Source organism: Caretta caretta, chromosome 14 (assembly GCF_965140235.1).
Source record: "Caretta caretta isolate rCarCar2 chromosome 14, rCarCar1.hap1, whole genome shotgun sequence".
NCBI lineage: Eukaryota > Metazoa > Chordata > Testudines > Cheloniidae > Caretta > Caretta caretta.
In genome coordinates, this window is record NC_134219.1 from 10,039,461 (window position 1) to 10,064,230 (window position 24,770).

Here is a 24,770-nt window from a genome sequence, read left to right on the forward strand (position 1 = left end):
GCCTACTTTCAACAGAAATGCAGCTTTAATGAAGTAGGAGACTGATTACAATTCCTTCCTGAGACTTATTAAATACAAACTACCATCAACAGAAGAAAACAACTGGGTCACGGTCAGAGAATGTCACAGACATTACAGAAAGCTAAAGAAAATGGAGCACCAAACCTATTCTTCGGGCCCTGTTTCTGGATATATTTAAAGCGATGTAATCAGACTCAACTAGGCCATCAGATTCTAAACAGATGCAATGCTTTCTGTTCAGTGAAGTAGTACAAATCTGCGGTTGGATCCTCAGCTGGTGTCAATCAGCATAGCTCCATTGACTTCAAGGGAGTTACACTGATGTTCACACACTGAGAATCTGGCCTGATGCATACAGGAGACAAATATCTAGGAAGACATTAGACTTTAAGGTTATAAGACTGGTGCATGGCTTTCCCTGACAAACAGCAAACCCACAGCATTGCAATATAAGTAAACACTATTTCAAATGCTCACAGGGTCAGTTAGGCAAATTCCATTTCCTTTTGGGTGTCTTGCTAAAAGGCAGGAAATTGTGTTCTTGGTTTTAACTTACCAATTCCTGTAACCAGTTGGGATGCTTGTGCCCAGTTTAATAATACAATAATAACAATAATCTGATTGTGGTCCCTATATAACACTGGCACCATAAGTTTATTCCTGAAAGCCTCTCAATGATCCAATGGTTTTATTTGCCACTCTACTGACAACACCTAATTACAATTCTGAATCAAATCACATACGAATGTGTTAAGCCCAGGTGTGTGCATTGTGACTGGCTACAAAAGTGCATTAGTATTTACTATGAAGCAAAGCTTTAACAGGAAATGAAATTATCCCCAAGCAAATTGTTTCAGTCTCCAGGTCCACTTTGTATTTAAGCTCACAGATTCTAATTTAGATTTTATTTATAAAGCAAGTAAATTTACAAAATAGAGGGAGACAAACTGGCAAACATACATACATACATACGAGTCATATCAAGAACTTTAACCACCACGGACTTGGTCCTCAGCTGGTGTAAAGCAAGGGTCAATGGGGCTGTGTTAATTTAGATCTGCTGAGGCTACATTTGTGTATGCAGTTATAATAAAATCTCTGCATAAATACACACAGACATGTCTGATGTACCTAGGTCTCCATCTACTTGAACACACCCTCCAGACAGAAAGAAGTTTTGAATCTCTAGGACTGTCATACAGCATTTTTCTCCACATCAATGCACATAATTCCACCCTCCCTTTCCAAGATCTGGTTTTCAGCTGATGGTTGAGGATGGGAGGATGTTGTTCCACTTATGGCTCCAGTTCTCCTGAACAGGAGACAAATTTATTTTTCACTTCTCTCATTTTAACATAACAATTTTTGGAGGGACCAGCAGGATTTACCCACGGCCAGTGTGCATATCCCAATGTACCAACCCAGTCACATAGCTCAGTTCTAGCCACCTTTCTGCTCCAGGAGGTGGTACAATTCCAAGAATGCCATCAAAGCACCAGCCATTCAATGTTCCCTAACCCTAAGAACTTTGCTATTACTATTGAATTTATGTGGAAGGCCTTCAGATACTTTGGTGACAGGTGGCAGTATGAAACCCTAAGATAGCATCACTCTTATAAGTAGCACTGGATGGGTGAGCAAAGCAAGACAGTGCCAATCTCAAAGATACAGTGGGACACATGGAAAGACACCCACTCCGCTGGGGCTCATCGGCACACCTGCTGTGTTTAGTGCAGAGGGCACACCTGGGCCCTGATCCACCACTGTGTTAGTCCAGTTTGACACCAGACTAATTCCAATGGTTTTAATGAAATTACACCAGCAAAAAAATCAGGCTAACCCAAAGGTAAATCTGACCCCTGGAATGTAAAATAGGAGAGTTTGTGGGAGGAAGGACTCTTGTACAGTCCTGTGGCTGCAAAATCCTGCTTGTCCTGGATTTCCTCACCGGGGTGAACTCTGCTGGACATTAGGACAAGTGGAATTTCAGGGTGTTTGTACTGTGCAGTGCAATGCTCGCCCTAGACTGTTTTAATTCACTGTATTTTCCCCCTAGCTTCACCAACTGCTAACTCTGTAGCTTAACGGGTTTGTTTTACAGTACATACAAGGTTTGTCATATTGAGGAAGATGCCCATTGAAGCCTGATTTATAATGTCCCCTTTTCTCCTTCTCTGGCCTGAGCATAGGTGGTTCTCTGCTTATGGAAAGTTCCAGAACCTCTTTCTATACTGAACTCAGAGGAAAAGAGACGATGGGTGGGATTAAAGGTACATTGGGCTAGAAAGGGAATGCGAATTCCATGTGGCCAAACTCAGCCCTCACTTACGTTGGTGTTGAATCCAGAGCAATGCCGTCGACTTCCATAAGCCACTCTGAAGTTACACTGATTGGGGTAATGGGCCCACAGCATTTCCTTCTGCAGTGACCGCATGGAAATGTAAAAGTGACAACATGTGCCTAACCCTCAGCTAACATAAGGATGGTCTTATAGAAAAGGCTCTGACTTGGGACACGGCGGGGATCTGGTTCAATTCCTGGTCCTAACAAACCCCGCCCCCCATATGACCTTGGACAAGTCAGTTCATCTCTCTCTGTCTCAGTCCCCCACCTATAAAATAGGGATAATGCCACACTTCCGTTTGCCCACCGTTTCTATATGGGGTCTATTTAGATTAGAAGCTCTTTGGTGCAGAGACTGCCCCTACTGTGAGTTTTTAGAGTGCCTTGCACTGTTGGGACCTCTAGGCGCTGCTGCATAATACACTCATGAATGGATGTTTGAGGGGGGGAGGCGTGCATTAGTTTTTAAATGAGCACAATTCATATTCCGATGACTTTCAGACTGATAAAAGGAAGGTGTTACTGAGATTGTAGCTGAGCAGCTAACCAGTACCATCAAAATGAACCGTGCTACCAACACGAACCCAAATCCTCTCTGCTGTGTACATCAACCATATTAAACCTTCTCCTGCCTAGCTTTGTAGAGAAACAGTCTCCTAACCCCTTTCTCCTCTGACAGCACACTGCCAGCAATTAATCAGTCTCTCTGAAACGGCAAAAGGCTGTTGAGACTACAATAATTATTTATTACCCTTGAAAAGGTTAAGGGTCTGTCAGTCCAATAACCAGGCTGCATAACATTGTATCCTTTTTGTTCCCAACCACACCATCTATTCAGAGACAGTGTTATCCTATCAAATAAAAAAGCAGAAGCCTTTCCGTGCCATTAACCAAGTGGGTGAGACAGCCTGTTCATGCACGAGTGAAATGAGCAGACTGTGCTGGCCCTGGACCCAGAGTTGGCGGGTGAAAGCTTTCCTTATCCCCCTGCATATCTGGGCAATACGGAGTTGAGCCTCCCGCACCATCCCTCTGGGAGGACACATTGGCACTGAAAGAGCTGAGTCAAGCCCTTGCTGAATCAATGGGATGTTGATTCTTGTGGGTCATTAAGCAATTATGCTGAGGAGGCATCATTAAACATGTTGAGTTTTTTATTCAGTGTCAGGATAAAAGTCAGTACAGAGAGAGAAGTGGTAACACTTTGCTCAGAGCCTTCCATCCAGGGTGGACAGGGTCACCGTACAAGTACCCAAGACACATCTCAAAGCTCTTGTTAAACATTAATGTGAAGTCATATCATCTCCATTTTACAGCTGGGAAAACTAAGGCAAAGAAAGATCAAAGGTCTTATCAACCTCACACAGAACGTCTGTGGCAGATGTGGGAAGAAAACTCACTTCTCCTAGTCCAATGCTTTAAACACAAGATCTTCTACAAAGCCACCATGGAGAGAAAGACTCACCTTGCTGGTTGAGGATCTGACCCAGAAACTATAGACTACCTATATGGAACAGACTGATTCCATAGATGCCATTTTGTATGTCTTTGTTAAAGGTGAGACCTTTGTTTAGCATCATTTAGATTACCTGAAATAGATACATAAGAGAACAAAAAGTTCATCCCTTTTCAAGAAGCCTCTATGATGTCGGTGGCATTTTTTCATGCTTTGCTAGAAAACCTATTTGAAAAAGTTAAAACGACTACGGCTAGTCCAAAACCAAAATGCCGTCTGCCCTCCCAAGTTTTAGAGGCTACCTTGAATTGAAATACAAGGTCTAGTGGTTCTGAAGAAAGCCTGAGAATTCGGGGTGACTTAACAGGACACTTAGCCCAACGTCCCCGTCGATGCAAAGGAACAAGGGAGAACAATTTTAACCATACTTAAAAGTGGCCAAATGTTTATTAGGTTTAAGAACAATGTAAATGCTCGGGTGAAATCCTGATCCCACCGACGTCATTGGGAGTTTCTCCACTCAATTCAGTGGGGCCAGGATTTCACCCTTGCTTTTCCGCAAAGTCTGTCAACAAGGATGCCAACAGATGCCAACTATGGTTGGAGGGGGTGGACACTGGAACAAAACAACTCAATCCACATAAGCCATCAGCCTTCTGATGAAAACAACTTTTGGTCAGTGTCAACATGGACAGCAACTTCGAGGCAAAAGGCTCCAAATGTCCAGTCTTTTGACTCATCCATTCCCCACTCTGTTATTTGCTACTGCTTTCTATATGTGGGGGGATTTAGTCAGGAGACTTCTCATACATTAAATCCATATGCAAGGCTGGATTGTGAAGCCTGTACTAACAATAGTGACTTTTCATAGGAGTAGTCTTGTGAGTTTTCCCCACAATAGTGAATAAGGGGTGGAGAATTGGGTTGAGAATAAGAGGTTGAGAATTCTTGGCTTCAGTCTCATACATTTTAAGGCAAGAAGGAACCACTGTGATCATCTAGTCTGATCTCCTGCATAGCACAAGCCAGAGACCTTTATCCATTGATTCCCACATCAACTTCAGTTTGACCCAGAGCATTACGTTCAATAAGATATCCAGACTCATTGTAGGTTGCACTAGTTGTGTTACTAATCTCTGCTCAGTAACATACCTCACTATATGTGTTGTTTTTCATCACAGAACCCTCTCCTATGCATTGAGTTTGGATGTTTTTTTTTCCCTTCTTCTTTTCTTTCTTTACAGCCTTTCCATTGCTGTAAGTAGCCCTCAGCATGCTTTCACGCTGCTCTTACATTTCAGAAAGCAGCATGTGGAAAACATCACTTTGTGTCTATAGAGCCGCCAGTCTTGCTAAGATACACAATAAAGTAGTGTGTGTTGGCTAAGGTGAAATGTTATTGCAACTGAGATCTAAATGTATATGGGGAGGATAATCACCCATCCACCCAAGTAAGTGAAACACTAAGGAAAGAACTTTCATTTTCTCCAGTTTGTTTCCCAAAGTGGAAAAGATTGATGTCCTCTGTCTGAGAACATGGACCTCTGCTGTAGAGTTTATTAGCCAGATAGATCCTTGCAGCTTGTGGACTAGCCTGGACTACAAAACCTGGGGCTGAATTTTTCTGCTCTCTTCCTTCTCTTTCTGGTGCTAGACTGGTGAGCGTGTGCCCAATTCACAGAACATACAAGTCTGTTGCAGCCCTAGCAAGAAGGGGTTGGCTCTTTAGCACAAACCATGCCAGCGTGTGATTTTAGTACTGGAGATCCTCAGTTCAATCCTCAATGTCAGCCAAAATGGTGGCTGTCACACTGGCGTTTAACCTTGACCTGCAGGGGGAAGCAGGATGTTAATACAAATAGACAGATGTTCTGGAGTTGTGCAGTTCTTGCTAGCAAGCATCATGGCCTAGGACATTGATTTAATAAAACCTCCTCCCCCAACCTCAAAGCCAGCCCTGATCGGTGTTGACACTGCCATAAGCAGGCTCCTTGCTGGGTCTGTTGCAGAACTGAGGGGCTCTGTTCCTGTTCTTCAGGAGGGAGCCACAGAGCTGGTTCTCCCACAGATGAGCTCCCTCCCTCTCTGAGATACACAATACAGAGTCTCATCTTCCCGTGGCTTGGGTGACAGAGATTACTGCAGCTCTAAAGAGCGAATGGCATCCCCTGCACAGCTCCTGCTAGGGGGAAGAGGGGAGGCTGTGAGTCCTTAAGCACATACTTAGGCTGGGGGGAGGTATGAGGGAATCTCTCTCCTCTCCCTGCCCCACTTCAGCTCTCCTGGCCATGGGTAGGTTCTTTACCCCCAGGGCCCGGTTGCATCTAACAGGCTGGCTAACAGGCATGCTTCAGAGCTATCTATTAGCCCAGAGCTATCTCTGCCTCCCTCCCCTGCCACTGTCCATTCGGTCTCCCTGTCTGTCAGCAAGCGGGGCAGGCACTCACTGGGCCATCAGAAAAGTTCCCCCCGAACTCACACCATCCCCAGTCCCAGGGCTGCCACACACAGCAGCTGAGGCAGACTCCGAGTCCCACCCTGAGGATGGGCAGCCACATAGGAACAACATCGCTGCCACTAACGGTAGGCGCCCATGATGAAAATATAAACCCCACACTGAGATACAAGGGGTTAAGAAGAAGATCTGGGTCCAGGGGACACCACACCTGCAGCACCTGCTCCAGCTGGAGAAGGAGCTTAAAAGAGAGCCAGACAGGATAGGAGAACAGACCTGTCTTGAGAGCACCTGAGCAAGAGCACAGCAGAAGTCCTTACTGCAAGGAAGGGGCCTGCAAAAGACGGCTACACAGGCCCGGAGGAAGGAGCAGGGAGGAGACCCTCGTCAGAGATTTCTCTCTTGGGACCACCGGCAGGGGGTGATAGAGACAGAGGGAGAGTTGTGACCCGGGTACCTAACCACTGCACAATACCACTGGTAAATGCTGCCTGTCACAGCCCCACTCCTTATTCTGACTGGCCTCTGCAGCAGTGAAGCCCAGAGTGAGCACAGAGGGCTCCATGAATGAGCCTGTGGCAAGGTCTGGCCCTCAGCCAGACTCCCCACCGACTCACAAAAATGAGTTCCTAAATCTGATCCAAGGGAACCGGAACCCAGACAGCATTAGAAACACAGCAGGTCACTGATCAAAGGCAGTTTCCAGGGTGTATGGGGAGGAGGGAATTAATCACAATCTGCTGCTCTGCCTGGGAATCCAAGAGGAATGTGTTTTTTTCCTCCATCCTCCAGGGGATAGTTCACTTTCTGGCACACGGCTGCAGCCTCAGGGGCAGCAAAGCCCGGCTATGCGTTATCAGTGTGGCCAGGCATTGGAACGATCTTCTTATTAATAGCAGGCAGCGGAGGATTTAATCAGCCAGCAGGGGAGCCTGTAACTGAGCTGCACGGATGTCAGGCCATGGAGGTGGACACCAAACACAGACTGCTAAATAAGGACCAGATCACGAGCTTCTGATTTCCACCGCAGAGCACGTATGCAAGTAACCTCAGCGAAGTCCACGGAACTACTCCTGGGAGTAACTGCTCACCAATACGAGGAAAGTGTTCACTATCTGCCCCCAGATAAATCAATAAACATTACTTGTATTGTGGTCACATCTAGAGATGCCCACCTTTTCGTTATGAGTTTCTGCAGCGCCTACTGCAAAGAAGGCCGCTGCCCTGACTAACTTGATTAGTAGCTCCTCCAGGTACAACTCAAGCTGATGGACCTGCTCTGTCAGTCTACTATCTCCTCTTGCTGCTGCCATGTCCCTCTGACAGCCGCTGCTTTATGTTCCCCAGAGCAGAGTGGAGCTCAGTTGGGAGGGGTCCTCAGTTCTGGAACTTGCTCTCCCCTGTGGCTTCAGAGCCTTCCTTCTGAGATATTTATGAAGCTTGTTCCCTCCAGCTGTCTCTTCTCACAGCCTTAGGGCCAGGAGGTAGTGGTCCCTGGCAGTGGTTAGGACTGTACAATTTATCTGATTGTTGCCTGTACAAAAAGATAGGTTGTGACTTTGAAATTGAAGACACTGAGGCACAGAAAGTTTCAATTACGAGCTTAAGTCACACACTGTGTCTGCTGCCCAGCCACCAGACCATCCTTCTGTATCTGCTTCCTGTTGATCTTCCACGTCAGATTTGCACATTTTAATCACCAAATAAGATTTTCTTTTCTCTTGTCCACACTGCACAGCCAATACAGCCCGGTGCGAGGGAAAACGATACGCTATCTTGCAGGCAGCAAAATCACCGGCGAGGCTCAGATCCCTTAGCTGTTGTTGCTGCTGGTTGTTGTGAAGGTGGACAGTAGGAAGCAGAAAGGACATAGCTTGGTTTCCACACACCAGACGCTGGGCTGGTGGCAATCAGAAAAGTCTCCTTTGACGCATGTGTAAAACTGATCCTATCTGAAATGGGAAACCACTGAAGATGCCTTTTTAACGGTCCCTGTCCTGATCATAAGAGCCCTGTAACAAGGCAGGGCTTCTTCCCAGCTTGCAAAGGATACAGGACCAGGCCCACAGTCTTTTAGGCAGCTTTATTTCTCAAACATAGGCAAAACATACACCCCCCTTCCCGCCCCGGCAGTTCTTAGCTTCTCCTGGGCTATTACTCCTGGGGTTTTTCTTCCCCCTTTGCATCTCAGGCTCTCACTGCCTCCCCTCCCAGGGGATTCTAGTCTTTCTTCCAAGCTTGACTCACAAGGTCACTCTCACTGGGTCTCGCTTTCTTTCCCTAACCCAGGGTGTCCTCTTTTTAAGCCTAATATGGGTCAGCTGACGTGGTACAAGTGCACTGGCCCTCCTCCCTCTTAAAGGGCCAGTGTCACCCTGTGACATACCCTTATAGCCTCACTTGCCAGTCCACTAGAATGGGTTACAGAGAATTGTTAACCTGCTTCCATTTAATGAAAAATATCATCATCGGATATTGACCCACCAAGGTTACAGTGTTTATTTCAGCGAGGATTTTCTGACTGAGGCCCTGATCCTGCAATTGTCTCCAGGAACACAAACTCACAGAGCCCCATGGACTGCAAATGATCTTCTTAAAAACAGGGCATGGGAGGTTTTGTTACGAAGAAGGTCTGTAAGCTTTGGCTGCAACTGATTTGACTTCCATCAGCGAAGTTCCATGCAGGCTCAGGAATCCATCTGCTCACAGGCAGTTGCAGGATCTGGGCTGTAGTCACAAGATGCTACCCGAAATAAGCCATTATAACCTTGGCAATGTCACCATCTATGCTGCAGGCATCTGTGAATGTGTCTCACTCCTATAATGTTGACTGAGAACACTTATGAGCCACAAGAAAGGAAAACAAACCTTCCTACTAAAGGTCAAGCTATCCCGCAGGTGATTCCATTAACATGCAGACAGGATCTCATGCATCTGGAGTATTTGTGACCAAGTCTAAAAATGCTGGAAAATTAGATTAAATATGTAAATATTGTGGGATGGAGTTCGAAAGGTTCTTGCATTATTTATAAAAGGGAACTGCAGAATTATGTTCTCTTAAATTTGAACAGACTGGCTTTTTTCTCTCTTGGCGCAAAGACCATAGATTACTTAAAACATTAGCTGTTTGAAATGCAGTTACAAAATTCAGATGCAGTTAGAATCCAGGCTGTGCAAAGCCAGATAAAGTGGCTGCTTAGACATACCGTATATACTCGATCATAAGCCAATCCGTTTATAAGCTGACCCTCCTCCCCCAAGATTGATTAGTAAAAATGGAAATTTTTATGACCCGTTCATAAACCGACCCTATAATTCAGGGGTCGGCAAACTTTGGCTCCTGGGATAAGCCGCTGGCAGGCCGAGACAGTTTGTTTACCTTGAGTGTCCGCAGGCATGGAGGTAAACCTAAGTAAACAAAATGTCTCAGCCCGTCAGCTGATTACCCTGACAGGCCGGGACAGCAACTGGTGGGGAAATTTTGGCGGGGGGTGGGGGGGGAGAAGCTGGGGGTCAGGGGAGTAAGCCCATCCCTTCCCACCTTAGCTGGGGCGGGCCAGGGGAGGATGTCTCTGGCCTGGCTGGATCTGCTCCAGCGGGCTAGGCAGGTGGCACGGCTGCAGCATGCTTCAGCAGGCAGGCCGGGTGGTGCGGCTGCAACCTGCCAGCCCCGGAGCTGCAGCTGCTTCGGAGGTTGTGGGGAGAGCAGTGTGGCCAGAAGCGGAGAGACTCTGGCCCCGCCTCCTCCCTTCTGGCTGTGCTGCCTCTCCTTGTCCCCTCTGTTGGCGGGAGGGGCTGTGTCCCAGCTCTCCCTCTCTCTATACCCGTTCATAAGCCGACCCCCATTTCTTTTGCTTCCCTTTTTTACTAAAAAAATTCAGCTAATGAACAAGTATATATGGTAATTTGTGTCAATAAGTTATCTGATTAAATAAGAATATCTTGTACCTTTCACTTTTTTTCTCCTTTAAAAGCCACAAGGCAGGAAAATCGAATGCACTGTTCCTTCTGTTGATTATAATTTTGCTACCTGAAAATTACTTTGTTCTCTAGAGTTTGTCTACCTAAAGCAGTGGAGCTGTCAGCTAACATTCTGTCTACAGAATTTCTACCTTTGCTTTGCTATAGGGATCCTGCCAGCTTGTATTTTTTAACTTGTTTTCTCTAACTGCCTCCAACTTTTTCCTGTAAACTCAAAACTCACGAATATTTCACCCAAGGCCAGTTCAAGACAATCGGGGGCTTCTGCCAACCTGTTTGGCTCAAGGCCCAAAATTCAGTGGGTGACCTCTGGTTCCTCACCACCACTCTCCACAATCCTCTCTCAGTCTTGGGAAGAAGAGTTTGAGGGGTGACAGCACGTGTGCATATGATCATATGGTGAACACGGAGTACATATCTTTGGAGACCATTCAGGAAGACTAGATGGAAGGTTTCCAAGAGAAGGGAAAACTGATGATATGCCCCAATCACAACAGAAAGAAAAAGAGTAAATGATCTAAAGCACAAGCTATGGAAATCTGGGGAACAAGTGTAGCATTAGGTCTCAACACAGGTGCCCGTGAAGAGATATAGGATCCCCAGATGATATAACCACGCCCCCAGATCTTCACTGCACATGTCCACTTGCAATGCCACATTGTGTATGGCATCATAAGGCCTGGGCACACTTCCATGTCCCAGCAATAAATGCCAGGGACTCCACTGGAATCTCCAACATCCATGTGCACCTCTGAGAGCCGGAGGCGGCCAGCGTGTAGGAATCAGGATGAATCTGCAGGGTGAATCTGCATGAATCTGACATTTTGCCCACTTTGGAGACTGTGTACTATAAATGATGTGATTTTTGTCACTGCAAACTGCATCATGAATTTGTCACCTGCTGTCTGATCAAAAAGCAGGCATGAAGAGGTCAGGCACATAGCTCCACTGATAACTGGCAGGTTGCTTTGAATTTCAAATTCAAGCGTAAGTATTCTCTCGGAGCTGTAGCAGCAGGCTTTACACTTTGATGTTGGCTTGTTTGTAGGAGTTCTGTGACTGAAAACTACTATGTTAATTTCAACCTTAATGGGACAATGTGACACTACACCCTCATATTCTTCATAGAGATATTGCTATGATATGAGTATGGCATAATTATGATGTATTTTGTGCAAGATAAGGCATGTGAGATATCACTGGAGGGGTTATGATTTACTGAATATTTATCCTATTTGTTGGTTTGTATCATTTTTGCATCTGAAGTTAGGAATATTGACTATGTATCAATTACAAGTGTGTTTACATCTAGGGAATGCCCACCAGACAGAATGCAATCTAGATGGCTTGCTGTGGGAAGAGCATTAGAGAGAACAATAGAGAACATCTCAATAGAGAACATTCTCTGTTTATCACCCACAGAGAAGTCTTCCTGGGGACGCTGCAAACAACCTCTGAGTTATGGCTACAGAGGCATGTGACTAAGTCACCTGGTACTGGACTCCATCTGGGAATACCAGTGTTTTTCCACTGACTGGCGTGGGAACTAAGTTTGGAAACAAAGAGTTCCCCCCATATGAGGCGGGAGTGACATCATCTAGGTTCGTTCGGTCTTCACTGGATCCCCGCCCAAGATGACTGCTATAAACAGCTAAGAAACGAAGACTAAACGAGGGGAGAAGGACTGAGCCCAGGCTGGAAGGTTGTCTAGCCTGTAAATGACATATCTGAAGTTTTAAGCTGCAGGTAAGTGCAGCTGGCCTTCAAGAATCTCTACAATCTGCCTAAGACAACATTTAGGGTGAGAAATTACTACTTGTAATCAGTTTCTTTAGTATCTTAAGCTTAGATTGCATGTTTGTTTTATTTGCTTCGTAATCTGCTTTGATCTGTTTGCTATCCCTTATAATAACATAAAATCTATCTTTTGTAGTTAATAAACTTGTTTTTGTTTTGTCTAAAGCCCAGTGTGTGGAATTCATAGCTGGGGGGCAAAAAGCCGTTGCATCTCTCTCTCCACATTGAGGGAGGGAGCAAATGTAAAGAGCTTACGCTATACAAGTCTCTGTGCAGCACAAGATGGTACAATTTGGGGGTCTATCCTCTAGAGGGGGGTATGCACTTGAGTACTGGGCAATTCCTTAGTTGAGTCTCCCCATACAGAGCTGATCTCAGCTTGTGTGCATAAAGCTGCAGCTGGGAGTGTCCCTACCTGTGTGTGTGCTGGTAAAGTGCAGTCTGAAGCCTGAGGGAGGCTTGGCTGGCTTGCCTCAGCAATACAGTGTGAAGGGACCCCAGGCTGGTGGGTCAGGCAGGCTCAGTGGTACCCCAGTTCCAAGTGGCACCCTGCGGGCGACCTGTCACAGAGACATTCTGAATAACCTGCTGGAAGCCAAGCCTTGGTACTGGGCTCTAATTTGGGTAAGCTACTTGACCTCCATGGACCAAATTCATTGCTGGTGTAAGTGACACTCCATTAAGGGCCTCACCCAAAACCCACTGCAGGCAATGAGAGTCCTTTCTTTGACTCCAGTGGGCTTTGCATCAGGTCCTAGCAGCAAATGGAGATGCAGCTGCTTAAAGCAGTGGCAAAATTGATCCCCTGTGCCTCAGTCCAGATGGGGGAAAAGCCCAAAGGAAAAGCAGGACTTTGCTGCATTAGAGCTGAGCTAATGAAATGTGCCAGTGAATTATGTAGCTACAGATATGGAGAAGTGGGTTCGGAGGCACAGTAGATGGTAAATGCATCTGAAGGAAAGGGGAAGCTGTTGGTGCTCGTGTGTTATTGATGCCATGTGAAAATATGACCTGATCTCAGCTGGTCAACAGATGGAGAATGCAGCTGAATTGTGGAAACAGGAAGCACTGCAGAAATTCTGCACAGCAACTGACCTCGTGCCTGTTAACCTTCTGAAATGCAATGATAGTCAAGTGGTTTAAGTATTCCGAGTTGCTCTGTATCCCATTCAGAGAGCAACACTCTGCAGCACTTTCTAGCTGGCATCGGAGGGACTGCAGACATGTTTTTTACACACACCAAGGGAGGAGGCAGGGTCTGGAACTACTGTATACATGTTATGACTTCCAGGTGGATCGGATATGGAGGGTGGAACAAAATTAACCCCATTAGGGGGAGACAGCACCCATGTTGCTAGGGAGGTAGAGCTGTCCAAGGACTAGAGCCAGGGATTGGGAGACAGAACTTCAAGAATTCCAGTTTTTACCAGTCACTCATACGGACCATGTACAAATAAACATACTTCTGTGAGTCTCAGTTTTCCCTTCCATAAAATGGGTAGGACAATATTTAGCTACCTCCCAGGGCTAACATGAGACTTATTCTGTATTATATAGGTTCTGTGACAGGGTCAGGCCAGATGGCTATGGAGAGTAATAGAAGGCAGATATATTAGCCCCAGGCTAAGTAGGTCCCTTTTCTCTGGGTAAGGTAACAGGGAAGGTTCCAGAACAATCAGGAACCTTCTGGAGACAATTAAGACAGGCTGATTAGAACACCTGCAGCCAATCAAGAAGCTGCTAGAATCAATTAAAGCAGGCTAATCAGGGCACCTGGGTTTTAAAAAGGAGCTCACTTCAGTTTGTGGTGTGTGTGTGAGGAGCTGGGAGCAAGAGGCACTAGGAGATGAGAGTGAGAACGCGGACTGTTGGAGGACTGAGGTGTATAAGCATTATCAGACACCAGGAGGAAGGTCCTATGGTGAGGATAAAGAAGGTGTTGGGAGGAGGCCATGGGGAAGTAGCCCAGGGAATTGTAGCTGTCGCACAGCTGTTCCAGGAGGCACTCTAGACAGCTGCATTTCCACAGGGCCCTGGGCTGGAACCCAGAGTAGAGGGCGGGCCCGGGTTCCCCCCAAATCCTCCCAACTCCTGGTCAGACACAGGAGAGTCGACCTGGACTGTGGGTTCAGAAAAACGGCCAAGCTGAGGGCTGCTGTGAAGCTCCAAGGTGAGCAAATCCGCCAATAAGCGCAAGACCCACCAAGGTAGAGCAGGAACTTTGTCACAGTTCTTATACCATGCTCATCACAGTAGCATCTGAGCCCCTTCCAGTAGTTCATTAAGCAATATGACTATACATCTGTCACGTGTTGTTTGTTCGTTCATCCTCTCCACAGAGGGGGAAGCATATGCTTACTTAACTCTTGTCTCTGAAATGCTCTGAGATTGGTCAGTCAGAGGTGCCATACCTGCAAACTAGTATTATTCCTAGCGTCTCCTGTGAAGGGAGATAGTGATTTAACTAGTGCCTATCCACCTGAGCTGAATTGCCCTTCCACAGTAGGAAGGGAGCATTTAGCACAGGAGGAGGAATGCTCATGAAGAGGGCACTGCTAAAAAGGGCATTTTCCAGTCCTAGGCTGACATCTCTTGTTATTAACTCGGGTCAAGTTTAATGCTGTTCCCTGCAATCTGTAAGTGCAACTCGGAAGCACAGAACTGCTCCACAGACGAGAACCTGTGGTTCCTCACTTAAGAATTCAGAAGCTTTTTCTTGACACCTCAGAGTTTGACAACCACCCTACGATGCAGAAAAAACAAAATGAGACCCACGGTTCTTTCACAGATGCCATCACTGGACTTGCTTACAATCAGTGTCTGGGGAAGGGGATAACAAGTGAACAAAGAGGCAGATCTCAGCATTTCTCCGGAGGGTTCTGTTACTGAGAAGTTGTGTGGCGTCTCCTGTGCTTGCTGACATGCTAATATTTTTGGTAGGGATAACAGGAGGGCGTGCGATCTCCTTCACTACCATAGCCAAAGGGATATGCCAGGTGGCTTTTCTTTCCCCAAGGAAATGACTCATGATATTGAGGCGGGTCACTAGGTCGGATTCTTCTTTCACTCCAATTTGACATAGTGAAGCTCCATCAAATCTAGTGAAGTTAAGCCTGATGCTCTGACGCGGGAATAAAATCAGGCTCTTTTGTTTTCATCCACCCGTCTACTGTGTTTATCCCTTGATCCCTTGCCTTGATCTTGACTATATCCACCCAGATCAGCTCCTGGCAGCTGTTTTTTGCCCAGGCCCTCCAACCAACAGTCTCAGCTCAGTGATGTTCTGTGAAGCTGTATCCTCACAATGCTTCAGTCTTCCTATGCAGTAGCCAGCTGTTTGACCAGCTGAGCCACGAAGCCAGCCTGTACTGATGGGCTATGAGCTATGCCCAGAGCCAGTCTGTGCTAGAACATGGAATTTTTTCTACCCTGCCCACTTGTTTATCTCACTTTGTGTCTTGTCTTTCAGATTGAAAAGACTTTGGGACACGAACTGCTATGTGCTATGAGTCTGTGCTAAGCACCTAGCACAATGGTGCTCCAAGCTGCTTGCAGCCTCCGGGTGCAAACACAATATGAATGTTAAATAAAACACTGTGGTATTTTTAATTTCAGGTGTGTCACAAGCAAACTCTTCCCTGTAGGGGATTCTTCGCATCATCTTGTTTTATTATTCTGTCAAATCGTTATTTATTAGCTCCTGACAGTAAGAGATCAGCCAGAGGGTACTGTGCAAAGAGAAGAGATTAGGGATGGATTTGTTTAAAGATGGAAATAGGCTACTAAGAGAACATAATACTGCTTCATGAACTTTGGTAAATGTGCATTGCTGCCAGAAATCCAAATAGCTCCATGGAAATGCATACAAAGTCTTATACTGTTCATCAAGAAATTACTCAGGCTTTTAAAACACACGGCACAAAGACAGTGAGGACAGAGTGACAAATGGAATTTTTGAGCATATCATATTACCCAGGCTTTGAGGTTAACAACCTTCCAGTTCAGTTTCCTAATCCAGGAGGATACGAAAATCCTAGAAAATCACTTCTCTTGAACTGCGTATCCTACTGGGGATGCTATCTCTTTCCTGATATATGAAACTCATATGTCCTCCTAACACCTTGCCCTCACACTGCACCATGCACAGACTTGGAAATAAAATGCATGTTACGGGACCTGATGCTAACCTCACTTAGAGAAGTGTAAAGAAAAGGAGGACTTGTAGCACCTTAGAGACTAACCAATTTATTTGAGCATAAGTTTTCGTGAGCTACAGCTTATGCGCAAATAAATTGGTTAGTCTCTAAGGTGCCACAAGTACTCCTTTTCTTTTTGCAAATACAGACTAACACGGCTGCTACTCTGAGAAGTGTAAAGATAACCTTCACTGTTGTAAGAAACTTGGTGGAAAAGTTATAAGAATGCCGCTTCCTTTAGGCATCCTACACCTTTTTAGAGGTCTAAAAGCAGGGGGTTCTCTGAACATCTTCACTGTTATTTATGACAGGTTTCAGAGTAACAGCCGTGTTAGTCTGTATTCGCAAAAAGAAAAGGAGTACTTGTGGCACCTTAGAGACTAACCAATTTATTTGAGCATGAGCTTTCGTGAGCTACAGCTCACTTCATCAGATGCATACCGTGGAAACTGTGGCAGTACTTGTGGCACCTTAGAGACTAACCAATTTATTTGAGCATGAGCTTTCGTGAGCTACAGCTCACTTCATCAGATGCATACCGTGGAAACTGTGGCAGACGACTTTAAAGTCTGCCACAGTTTCCACGGTATGCATCTGATGAAGTGAGCTGTAGCTCACGAAAGCTCATGCTCAAATAAATTGGTTAGTCTCTAAGGTGCCACAAGTACTGTTATTTATAATTTTTAATTAATTTTTCCAAATACAACAAATATGCCAGATTCATCACAATACACAAAATAAATAAAGTGTGTTAGGATAAAGGCAGGGAGGGAAAGTGACATACCTATTTTCAGCATCTATGTTAATCATAGACCTCTAAGAAGTCAGCCCAAATTGCTTTGAATGTGTTGGGCCTTCCCTTTTGTGTGGCATGCAGTTGTTGGTTAGCTGCAAGGTCAGTCATATCCCTGAGCCAGGCATCGGTATTTGGTGGGGATCAACTTTTCCATTTTTGCAGGATTCAGTTTTTAGTAACCAAAGCTGCACATTGGAACCATGCTGCCTTGTTACCAGGTACCAGGAACATATCCAAGAATGAAACTGAAGTGAGAGGGCTTCAACTTAGCATCTATTCGTCCTTTGACCCAGCTCAAAGGAGCACTCCCAAAACATACGAGATAATGTAGCAACAAGGGAGTTACATTTCCAACAGCCTGAACTTCTACATAGGGTGAATCAGATCTTAATAGAGAGAGTGTTCGAAGTACACAAATCACCTCCCATTCCATTTACTATCCCAAAGGATGCTGGATCCAACCCTGAAATCAACGGATGTTTTTCCACTGACCTCTATATGCCTTTGGATCTGGCCCCATGCCAGTCCTGTGGCAACTACATCTATTGCTTACCTGGATAAGTAATATTGGGATAGTATTTCATGGTTTGTTTGGGTTTTTTTTGTTTGTTTGTTTTGCTCCTTCTAATGTACTTTAGCAGCTGGAAATGAGAGGGAGCCATCATCTTGTGACCAGACAGCTCTTCAAGACCACCGGAGATCCATGGTTCAGTGTGTGAGAATGTCCGGTCTAAAGTAGCTTGAAACAAACATGATCTGAACTGGATTCAATTTGCCCATTATCCCCAGTTTTGGGGTCCAGAATGAGACCCTGCATAGCACAGAAGAATACCATAGGAACAGAAAGCAAAGCTAAAAATAAACCATGTCCCATCTACATGTCCTGTATAGAGACTTTTGTATCTGCTCCAGGAACAATGGGTTAACATGCTGAACTCTTTCCTTAAAGGGCTGATTCATTCACATGCTAAAATAAGCAGCACTGCTACATGAACACCTTTGCCTCCTTGTCCCTCTCGCTGAAACCAAGCTTTACAGAGTGTGAGGCCATTAGCAAAAGCTGTGACAAGCTGAACTAGAGCAGATCTCATTATCACACTTGTTCAGCTTACTTGCTAAGTAAAAACAGATATTAAATACTGCATTAATAATAAGACCAAGATCAAAAGCTCATCTCTCTCTCCCCAACAGAAGCTGGTCCAATAAAAGATATTACCTCACCCACCTTGTCTCTCTAATATCCTGGGACCCACATGGCTATTACAACACTGCATACAAGATCAAGAGGCACATTCAGCAAGCTCTGTACATTGGCGCAATACCCTTGTCTTCAAAGGAAAAGAGAAAAATGTTTGGATGACACAGGGTTAATTTTGAAGGGAATACAACATGGATTCATTAGAAAAAATTCTCCCGTTGCATGGGGGGTGCACACAAGTGAGGGCCCAGGTGCGACCACGCTGTTGGATATATTAAGTGAACCTGCACCCACAATAGTTGTTTTCCTGGCTTCTGTTCTGGAGGCATCAGCCAAGTGGGATCTAATCCATGGAGTAATTATGGTTATTAAAGGAGAAGGGAAGGATAGGTTAGGGCACATATCACCAGATCATAGGTCCATACTTTCACAGCCATTTTGCTGGCAGGCCTGCAACACCACTTTAGCTGATCGTGTCATCATTTGTAAAGGAAAAATGAAATGCAATTAAAATAAATAAGTCTGAGAGACCTGACCAGCATGAGGAGATTGGAACATTTGGATTATGATCCAGACTTGGAACACATCAAAGTCGGGGAGTGTTCAGATCCATTAGGCTGCACAAACACTACTAGATCACCCAAACCCATATGTGCAAAACCTTGGGGTAACATGCAATTTAGGGCACAATGCAGAATTAAAGCCTGAGCTAGCATTACTTGTGCATCCCAAACTCACACTGAAATCAAGAGAGTTACTCCTGATTTACACTGTTTAAGTAAGATCAGAACTAGGTCTTATTCAGGCAATCATGGTTTATTTGCCCTATTTGTTCATCTATTAAGATACTGTATGATATTGTATTTTATATTAAAATAAAAAGGTCTAGGACTCACAATTTGGGGTGCTGCAATTTCTAGGAGCCAACCTGAGACATGCTAAAGGTGCCTGACATTTAGATGAGATGAGAGGAAATCAGGCCCTTCTGAGGCACCCCAAGTTGGGCACCCAAAATCACTAGTCACTTTTGAAATATAAGCCCTAGTCCTTGCATCTTCAGTCAGATGGGGATCACACCCCAAGAAACCATGTTGTTCTCAGGACCACATTTTCCAGATATAAAACTAGAGATGAAATAGGAGTTGACATAAACAGGGAACAGAAGAACCACCTTGGACTTTCACGGTCACAAATGCAGGAGATGAATTATAGGACTCAATATCTGATCTTAATTGTAAAAGCCTGAAAACATCCCTGAAATTAAAGAATGAATAAAAATTCGTATTTGGCAAATCAGTGTCTTCAGAGAAGTCCTAGGAGGCATGCATTTAGGATGAATCCTACATGGAAAGTTGTCTCACATTCGCTAAGATGACAGACATCATACGGAAAGGTATTACTAAAAGTGCAATCTTCCACTTAGCTGTAGAGGAAGATGCTTAACCTTTCAGAGAATTGTATCTCAGAGATAACGTCCTTCCCCAAGGAAATGGAGGAGAAATTGTGCTGTAACCACTGCCAGCTACGATGGGAATAACTGCCGGGTATGAAATGAGGCTGACAGATCTGAATGACAACTCTTGACACCACTGAGCTCAAGAGAAGGAGAGAGCAGATCCCATTGGCCCGCTGGCAGGAAGGATGACTAGTGCTAAGAATGGATGGCTGAAAGGGGAGAGTGCCACTATCAAGAAGAAAGCAGAGAAAAGGAATAACACCCCATTTGTGAGACAGTGAAGCTAGAGATCCGGCAGCTCAGTAATGGAATAAAGGATTTGGGAGTTACACAGGGCTTTATATATTCACACTGGGGTGCAAAGCTTAATCAATCTTCACACCAGCCCTGTAAGGTCTGAAGGTGCACATCACGTGCCCTACTTCACTGATCAGAACACTGAGGCACACAAAGGACAAGTGACTTGCTCAAGGCTGAAAAAGAAGTCAGTGCCAGGACTGGGATTAGCCCACAGGACTTCCTGACTCACAGGGTGGGACTCAGAACACACCACTCTCAAAACACAGCAACTTTACCGGTAAATCCAGTTGGTTACAAAGGAGGCACGGATAGGTTAAGGGCAGGGTTTGAAGGGTCAGATTTTTAATCAGTAAATGTCAAGTAAACGTCAATTTCATACACATACAACCAACTGACAAAATATTTCCATGGATGATGACAGAAATTTATAGATAGTCAAAGTAAGAAAAATGCTGCTTGAGAGCTTATTAGAGTTTGATTTAAGGATATTTACTGTGTATATTCTGACATGTGATGTTGACCCCTCCAACCATAATTTCTTGTAACTGTGAAAATTTAAATAAATAAAAATAGAAAAAAATAAACTCCGAGATTATCTGTAGAAATTATGACCAAATAAAATCGAATTTTGCCGAGCCCAGCTAAGGGCCACATTTTCAGAAATGGACTTACATTTTGAGTACCTCAATTTTTACCCAAATATATGTAGATGTCACCCAAAAATAGGAGCCACTTTTGAAAATGTGCACCATTGTAACTTGCCCTAGGATACACAGCAAGGCAGAGACAGATAAGATGAGATCTCAGGAGTCTCTAACTGCAGAAGCGGCAAGTGACTCACTGCAGACAATGGGACTGGTCCAAGAGTAAGTGACAACTCAGACTGATCGGGGTATCAGAATCTGCCCTTTGAGATGGTTCTTCGAAAGCACATTGCCACTCAAGGCCTGATCCTCCAGGATGGTGAGCACTTTCTGCAAATGCTTAGGTATGACAGATGTGCACAGTGCTAAGCACAGGCTAAAGGCCTAGACCAGTGGTTCCCAATCTTGTTCCACCGCTTGTGTAGGGAAAGCCCCTGCCGGGCTGGGCTGGTTGGTTTACCTGCCATGTCCGCAGGTTCAGCCGATCGTGGCTCCCAGTGACTGCGGTTCGCTGCTCCAGGCCAATGGGAGCTGCTGGAAGCGGCATGGGCCAAGGGATGTACTGGCCGCCGCTTCCAGCAGCTCCCATTGGCCAGGAGCAGCGAACCCCAGCCACTGGGAGCCACGATCAGCCGAACCTGCGGACGCGGCAGGTAAACAAACCAGCCCGGCGCGGCAGGGGCTTTCCCTGCACAAGTGGCAGATCAAGTTTGGGAACCACTGGCCTAGACAGACACATCAGACTAGAGCCAGTCAGAGCCTCGTGAGAGCAAGGCCTTATGGAGCAAACTGCCATTGCATTAGTCACGGCAATGTGACAAAATGTAGATTGATAGCAGGACAAAAATGTTGTCCGATATCATTATGGGAAAACCTCTCCTGCCTTTTCCATCTTACCTGTATCAGAAAATCGACTTTTATGTTTGTGAATAAAATCTGGCAGGTATGCCTCTTAGTATGTGCAGAGGGCAACACCTGTGGATGGTGAGGAAGATTCATTAGAAAGGCTTGAGAAAGTGTAAGATATATAATACAGTATGCTTGCTGTGCTGTGCTGAGTGAGTAAAACTCACCTTGTGCAGAGGGCCAGTAAAAGGCCCATGCACCACTTAGGTCCCGTAAAACCCTCACAATAGGGCTTCAGGGCTTAGCCCTTCACGGTGCCGAGCACTCTGGCCTGATTTGGCAAAGCACATAAGCATGTGCTTTAACTTTAAGCACACGAATATTCCCACTGAAATCAATTATTTCCCAACAATTGATTTCCACAGGGATTCATGTGTGCTTAATATTAAGCACATGATTAAGGGCTTTGCTGGATCAGGCTCACTACTTGCTGCCTTGCTAGACTGTGCCCTGAGTCAAGCTTAAGTGATGCATGGCCCTCACTTATGCTGGCTTTCTCTACAGTGAATTTCCATGCCATGCACTGGGCATTGTGGGTGTGAAGTTAAAATCCTCACAGAGTTTTGCTTGGGAAGTAGCGATTCTACATGCTCAAGCAGCCATGGTTTAAATTAAAGAGCTGTAGCTCACAAAAGCTTATGCTCAAATAAATTGGTTAGTCTCTAAGGTGCCACAAGTACTCCTTTTCTTTTTGTGAATACAGACTAACTCGGCTGCTACTCTGAAACCTGACTTGTAAACAGTGGTTGAACAGGAGGGGGAGCTTTCACTAGCACTAGCTGAGGAGAGAAACGGGAGCTTCTTCCCCTTTGCTCTCCCTTCGTGTAAACCCTGCTGTTGAGTACACAAAGGTCCGTGGGTGGAATCTTCAAAAGTGTCTAAGTGAATTAAGAGCACAGTTCAGATTGAAACTTGGTGGGATTTGTGCTCCTAAGTCACTTAGGTGCTTTTGAAAATGGCTAAAACGGCAGAATTTTTTTTTAAAGCTGGAAGAAACACCTTCGGTCATATCAGATTCCAGGTCACTTTGCCCTCCTGTAACTTCAAAATGACTTAAAAGATTTTTCATACTCAGAGGCTGCTAGAAAATAGCAATTTATAAAGAGATGTGCTGACAGACAGACCCTTAGCTATAGCAGCTCTATGGCAGAAATCATCTCCTTCTCATGCTATGAATACTGTCAGCAATGTTCATCTCTCTTATTTCTCACAGGCCTTTTATTTATGTCAGAGCTATGTATTGTAATTGTTCAAAACAGAGAAAGAAACCCACAAGAACCTGCAACAACCTCCTCACCAATCCCACAGACAAGTGTCTCATTAAAATAGCAAAGAAGGAAATTCTCCTTAGATAAGATGACATGCAGAAATTCACAATACCCTTTGATTTCTACTGGATAATGATAATTAGCCAGAATTTTTGCGCAAAGATGGATAAATACACAGGCTGAGTGCATGGAAAATATATTCTTTGCCCAGCTTTGTAAGTTACATGAGTATGTTCAATAATGTAGCACTGATTCTACATGTCCTCCTTATTAGAAATAGCATTGTTGCTTGCATTGTCATGTTTTATTGGTTTTAAAGGGGCAGAATGGAACTGGGAGCCAAAGTACAGGGACCTTATAACAAGAGAGAAAATGTGGCTACACAGGAGTAATTTAAATGTATTTTTAGATTTTTAAAATGCACCCATTAATTATTGTTTGTATTGCAGTAATACCTGAAGGCCCCAGTCAGAGACTGGAGGCCTGTTGTTCTATGCATATAATGACAGGGCGATATTTGGTCCAAAAAACAATCTCTCTGATGGCACATATATGAGTTAACCAAAATACCCTCTTTGTAGACTACAAAACAGCTATAAACCTCTATGAGACTGTCATAGTCACATAAAGAACCACTGGCCTCATGCACACACACACAAAAAAGGCATATCCTCAATGTCACCTCCTTAACCAAAAACCTGAGACAGAAACTGCAGCTTACTCTGTGATTTATAAGTCAATAAAGTTGGGCTCCGTGGAACTAACTGGGCAAAGTGGATTCCAGCCCAGAGATTCCTCTAATGAGAGCATCCTGCCAGCCAGCCATGCAAGATTCATGTCTGGAAGTGTTAGCAGAAGCACCCCCAAATGAGCTTGATTGCTGTCACGGTGCACAAAGAAAGAGTCATGCATGTGGAGGGGAGGCAGGGTAGTCTAGTGGATGGAGTACTGGAGTGGGATTCCAGAGACCTGGATTCTATTCCTGGCTCTGCCACTGGCCTGCTAGGTGACCTCAGGCAAGTCACTTCACCTCCCATTGCTTCAGTCTCCCCATCTGTAAAATGGGATAATGGTATTCGCCTTCCTTGTAAAGGGCATTGAGATCTACTGATGATAAGAGTTGGGTATTATCATTAGATTATGTATTGTATGTACATGTGCATGTGTAACTCACTAGTCAGCATGTGTCACATCTCTCATCTCTGTGCCAAATCCATGTAGGATGCAAGCTTGCTACTGCACCTGGCTCTTTAGCTCCAGCTGTAGAAAGTCACAGACCAGATTCTTAGCAGGTGCAAATTGTCATAGCACCAATGCAGTCAATGGAACTATAATGGTTTACACCAGCTGAGGAGTTGGTCCCACATATTTCGCTCTGGAGGTCCCCGGTTCAGTTCTCAGTGTCACCCAAGATAACGGCTGCCACATATACATATGTGGGGTTACACGTGTTCATGCCTTCATGTATGGGCATGGCTTTTGCAGGTGTGTGTGCATGCAAACATGTGCTATAACAAAGTTTTAAAAGGAAGGTACAGTGGTCTTGCACATTTCCCCTGCTGCCTTCCATATTGGCTTACCCCCAGGATGTTTCATTGTAACTCTAATTTGCTTTTCTGATTTTCTGCTTAGGAACCTTATACAATTTGTCATCTCTGTTAATGGCATTTGTGTTTTTTCATTTAACTTTAAAATCAAACAGAATTACAATGGAAATATCTATTTTGTTTTTCTAACAATTACACATTCCCTGCAGTCATTATAGCACTGTGCCAGGGCATGTGAGCCCAGCCATGAAACTGACCACAATGGATTGTGAAACTGACTAGCCCATTTTTGTCACCCACATGGAGAAAAGCAAGCAGACTGCATTTAAGGAATGTCAATGGAGTTACTCCTGATTTACACCACCGTAAATGAGAAGAGAATCAGGCCTTAATAATACCCTGGGTG

At 44.9% G+C, this 24,770-nt stretch overlaps 1 protein-coding gene across 1 annotated transcript in view; it reads right to left on the reverse strand.

Moving 5' to 3' along the window:
- RAB11FIP4 (RAB11 family interacting protein 4) overlaps positions 1-24,770 on the reverse strand; it is a 211,065-nt gene that overhangs the window by 142,357 nt on the left and 43,938 nt on the right. The window lies entirely within an intron of this gene.